The following is a 6,189-nucleotide window of genomic DNA, read 5'->3' on the forward strand; positions in this document are numbered from 1 at the left end:
TACCCAAAACCCCTAATTCTACCATGAAAACCTTAAATTTTAGGTTGAAATCTTGTAAAATGTAGTGAAAGATTGAAAAAAACAAGTTTAGAATCATTTACCTATGGTTTGGGTAAGAAATGGTCTTTGGAAAATCGCCTCTTGTGTTTTAGGTTTTGAAAATTTGGGAAATGAATGAAAAATCCCGTCCAAAAGTCATTTTGATCAGCTGCAGATGTCGCATTTGCGACATGAGCTTCGCAAATGTGAAGGAGTCATCGAAAATGTGAAGCCCTTCAAACTTCTACTGCCTTCGCAAATGTGAAGATAAGTTCGCAAATGCGACCTTGAATCTTCGCAAATGCGACTAAATGATCGCATTTGCAATCACTGCCCTTCCCCGACTCCCTTCGCAAATGAGCAAAGACAATTCGCAATTGTGAAAACTATTGGCCCAACTTATCTTCGCATTTGCGATGAGAAGCTCGCAAATGCGAACCTCTCAGAGGTCGCAATTGCGATTCCTGATCTCGCAAATGCGAGATTAGAGGCCTACAAAAATATCAGATGCCCAGCAGTGTTTTCTAAGCCAAATCTCACCCCGTAGCCTATCCGAAACTCACCCGAGCCCTTGGAGCTCCAAACCAAACATGCACACAAGTCTAAATATATCATACGAACTTGCTCGCGTGATCAAATCGCCAAAATAACATCTAGAACTACGAATTTAGTACCAAATCAAATGAAACTCTCAAGAACACTTTAAAATTTCTATTTTCTCAACTGGACATCCGAATCACGTCAAATCAACTCCGTTTCTCACCAAATTTCACAGACATGCCTTAAATATCATAATAAACTTGTACCGGGCTCCGAAACTAAAATACAGACCCGATACTAACAATGCCAAATATCGATCAATTCTTTTAATTTTCATCAAAAAGTCATAACTCAAGATAGGGACCTCCGAATTCGAATCCGGGCATATGCCCAAGTCCCATAATTCAATACGGACCTACCAGGACCATCAAAGCACGGATCCAGGCCCGTTTACTAAAAATGTTGACCGAAGTCAGCTAAAATCAACTTTTAAGGCAAAAATTCTTATTTTCATTAGTTTTTAACATAAAAGCTTTACGGAGACCTGCCCGAACTGCGCACGCAAATCGAGGAGGATAACAATGAGATTTTAAGGCTTAAGAGCGCATATTCGAGTTCTAAAATATAAGATGACCTTTTGGGTCATCACATTCTCCACCTCTAAAACAACCGTTCATCCTCGAACGGACATAGAAAAGTACCTGGGTTGGTTAAAAGGTGGGGATATCTACTCCGCATATTGGATTCGGACTCCCAAGTAGTTTCCTCAATAGGTTGACCTCTCTTCTGCACTCGAACTAATAGGTAACTCTTTGATCTCAACTGGCGAACTTGACGAGCTAGAATTGCCACCGGCTCCTTCTCGTAAGTCAATTCCTTGTCTAACTGGGCAGAGCTGAAATCTAACATATGGGACGGATCGCCGTGATACTTTTGAAGCATGGACACATGGAATACCGAATGGACTGCTAAACTAGGTGGCAACACAAGCCTGTAAGCCACCTCTCCCACTCTCTCCAGAATCTCAAAATGTCCGATATACCTAGGGCTCAACTTGCCCTTCTTTCCGAACCTCATTACACCCTTCATGGGTGATACCCGAAGTAACACTCTCTTTCCGACCATGAATGCAACATCACGAACTCTACGGTCGGTATAACTATTTTGCATGGACTGAGCTGTGTGAAGTCGATCCTGTATAATATTGACATTGTCCAAGGACTCCTGAACTAAATATGTACCCAATAATCGAGCCTCCCCGGCTCAAACCACCCAACTGGCGACCTACATCGTCTACCATATAATTCCTCATATGGAGCATCTGAATGCTCGACTAGTAGCTGTTATTGTAGGCAAACTCCTCTAACGGCATAAACTAATCCCAAGAACCTCCAAAGTCAATAACATAGGAGCGAAGCATATGCTCCAAGATCTGAATAGTACGCTCGGACTGTCCGTCCATCTGAGGATGGAATGTTATGCTCAACTCAACCCGTGTACCTAACTCACACTGTACTGTCCTCCAAAAGTGCGAGGTAAACTGCGTACCTCGATCAGAAATGATAGACACAGGTAAACCGTGAATACGGACAATCTCACGAATGTAAATCTCAACCAACCATTCCGAAGAATAGGTAACTTCCACAGGAATGAAATGCGCTGACTCGGTCAGCCTGTCCACAATAACCCAAACTGCATCGAACTTTCTCTAAGTCTGTGGGAATCCAACAATAAAATCCATAGTGATACGCTCCCACTTCTACTTCCACTCAGGAATATCTAACCTCTGAAGTAAACCACTAGGTCTCTTATGGTCAGACTTTACCTGCTGGCAATTTAGTCACCGAGCTACATATGCAACTATGTCTTTCTTCATCCTCCTCCACCAATAATGCTGTCGCAAGTCCTGATACATCTTGGCGGCGCCCGAATGAATAGAATACCGAGAACTGTGGGCCTCCTCAAGAATCAACTCACGAAGTCCATCCATATTAGGCATACAAATATGACCTGCATCCTCAAAACTCTGTCATCTCCAACAGTAACCTGCTTGGCACCACCGTGCCGCGCTGTGTCTCTAAGGACAAGTAAATCAGGATCGTCATCCTGCCGATCCCTGATGCGCTCAAACAAAGAAGACTGAGTAACTGTATAAGCCAGAATACGGCTGAGCTCAGAAACATTTAACCTCATGAACTGGTTGGCCAAGGCCTGAACATCCAATGCAAACGGTCTCTCACCAACTGGAATATATGCAAGGCTACCCATACTAACTGACTTTCTACTCAAAGCATCGACCACCACATTGGCCTTCCCGGGATGATATAATATGGTGATATTATAGTCTTTCAATAGCTTCAGCCACCTCCGCTGCCTCAAATTGAGTTCTTTCTGCTTGAACAAATATTGCAAGCTCCGATGATTAGTGAATACCTCACATGGCATGCCCTAAAGATAGTGCCTCCAAATCTTCAGCGCGTGAACAATGGCTGCCAGCTCTAGATCATGAACATGGTAATTTTTCTCGTGAACCTTCAGCTGCCACAAAGCATATGCAATAACCTTGCCACCCTGCATCAATATCGCACCCAGACCAATACGAGATGCATCACAATATACTGTATAAAATCATGAACCTGTGGGTAACACCAATACCGGTGCCGTGGTCAAGGCAGTCTTGAGCTTCTGAAAGCTCGCTTCACACTCGTCTGACCACCTGAATGGGGCGCCCTTCTGGATCAATCTGGTCAACATGGCTACTATGGATGAAAACCCATGAACAAATCGACGGTAATAGCCCGCCAAACCCAGAAAACTACGGATCTCTGTAGCTGATGTGGGTCTAGGCTAGTTCTGAACTGCCTCAATCTTCTTAGGATCCACCTAAATACCCTCTGCTGATACAACATGACCCAAGAAAGCAACTGAACTCAACCAAAACTCGCATTTTGAGAACTTAGCATATAACTGGCCATCTTTCAGAGTCTGAAGAACGATCCAAATGTGCTGCTCATGCTCCTATCGACTGTGGGAGTAGATCAATATATCATCAATAAAGACAACCACAAAAGAATCCAAGTAGGGTTTGAACACCCGGTTCATCAAATCCATGAATGCTGCTGGGGCATTTCTCAGCCCAAATGACATCACAAGAAATTCATAATGCCCATACCGAGTCCGAAAAGCTGTCTTAGGAATATTGGATGCCCTAATCCTCAACTGATGGTAGCCAGATCTCAAATCAATCTTTGCAAACACCTTGTCACCCTCAAGCTGATCAAATAAATCATCAATCCTCGGTAATGGATACTTGTTCTTGATAGTGACTTTGTTCAACTGCCGATAATCTATACACATCCTCATCGATCTCTCTTTCTTCTTCACAAACAACACAGGTGCACCCCAGGGCGAGACGCTAGGTCTAATGAAGCCCTTATTAAGAAAATCTTGCAACTGCTCCTTCAATTCTTTCAACTCTGGCGGGGCCATGCGATATGGAGGAATGGAAATAGGCTGAGTGCCCGGAGCCAAATCAATGCAGAAATCAATATCCCTGTCGGGTGGCATTCCCGACAGGTCTGCAGGAAATACCTTTGGACACTCATGAACAACCGGCACTGAATCTATGAAAGGAACCGCCGCACTAGAATCGCGGACATAAGCCAAATAAGCTAGACACCCCTTCTCGGCCATATGCCGACCCTTCACATAAGAGATAACCATGTTGGCACAATGAACAAGATTCCCTCTCCACTCTAATCGAGGCAACCCCTGTAAGGCTAAGGTCACCGTCTTAGCATGACAATCTAATATAACATCATTAACACTCTCCCTTACCATAATGTAATGCATAAATAACAACAAGGAGATAGAATAACAATTACAAACCTTACTTCAACATTTGGTTCCATAACATCAATCTCAACATTGAAATAAAAACTCAATTATCACCAAAAAATTCGTAAATATGATAAGAACGATAAATTGAACAACATTAGTATAACACATAGCAATTAGGCATATGAATGAGACAATATAAGAAAAACTGAGAAACATGGAAAACAAGCAAATTGGCGGCGCATAAGTACTCGTCACCTCACATATACACCGCTCACATGAATTTCACTTAGCAAGTAATCTAAGGTTCCTAATTCCCTCAAGTCAGGGTTAGACACAACACTTACCTTACTCCGAAGGCCATTTAATTCTCAATCACAGCTTTTCCTCTAGCATTCACCTCCAAACCACTCGTATCAATTCAAAAATGACTCAATAATATCAAATATTACTAAATGAATCAATTATATTGCATAAATTTAAATTTTCCAAATTTTCCTCCAAAAAGTCAAAAATCAACCACGAGCCCGCTTGGTCAAAACCCGAGGTTTGGACCAAAATTCATTTACCCATTCACCCCTGAACCTGATTATATAATTGGTTTTGGAATCAATCCCCAAATTTCCGAAATCCCTAGTTTCTACCCAAAACCCCTAATTCTACCATGAAAACCTTAGATTTTAGGTTGAAATCTTGTAAAATTTAGTGAAAGATTGAAAGAAACAAGTTTAGAATCACTTACCTATGATTTGGGGAAGAAATGGTCTTTGGAAAATTGCCTCCTGTGTTTTAGGTCTTGAAAATTTGGGAAAGGAATGAAAATTCCCGTCCAAAAGTCATTTTGATGAGCTGCAGAAGTCGCATTTGCGACCTGAGCTTCGCAAATGCGAAGGATTCATCGCAAATGCGAAGCCCTTCACACTTCTACTACCTTCGCAAATGTGAAGATAAGTTTGCAAATGCGACCTTGAATCTTCGCAAATGCGACTAAATGATCGCACTTGCGATCACTGCCCTTCCCCGACTCCCTTCACAAATGCGAAAGACAACTCGCAAATGCGAAAACTATTGGCCCAGCTTCTTTTCGCATTTACGATGAGAAGCTCGTAAATGCGAACCTCTCAGAGGTAGCAATTGTGATGCCTGATCTCGCAAATGCGAGATTAGAGGCTTGCAAAAATTTCAGATGCCCAGCAGTGTTTTCCAAGCCAAATCTCACCCCGTAGCCTATCCGAAACTCACTCGATCCCTCGGAGCTCTAAACCAAACATGCACACAAGTCTAAAAACATCATATGAACTTGCTCGCTCGATCAAATCGCCAAAATAACACTTAGAACTATGAATTTAGTACCAAATCAAATGAAATTCTCAAGAACACTTTAAAATTTCTATTTTCTCAACTGGACGTCCGAATCACGTCAAATCAACTCTGTTTCTCACCAAATTTCACAGACAGGTCTTAAATATCATAATAAACCTGTATCGGGCTTCGGAACCAAAATACGGACCCGATACTAACAATGCTAAATATCGATCAATTCTTAAAAACAAATAATTTCAAAACTTTTAATTTTCATCAAAAATTCATAACTCAAACTAGGGACCTCCGAATTCGATTCCGGGCATACGCCCAGGTCCCATAATTCGATACGAACCTACCGGGACCGTCAAAGCATGGATCCGGGCCCGTTTACTAAATATGTTGACCAAAATCAACTAAAATCAACTTTTTAAGGCAAAAATTCATATTTTGATTAGTTTTCAACATAAA

Source organism: Nicotiana tomentosiformis, chromosome 11 (genome assembly GCF_000390325.3).
Source record: "Nicotiana tomentosiformis chromosome 11, ASM39032v3, whole genome shotgun sequence".
NCBI classification, from domain to species: domain Eukaryota; kingdom Viridiplantae; phylum Streptophyta; class Magnoliopsida; order Solanales; family Solanaceae; genus Nicotiana; species Nicotiana tomentosiformis.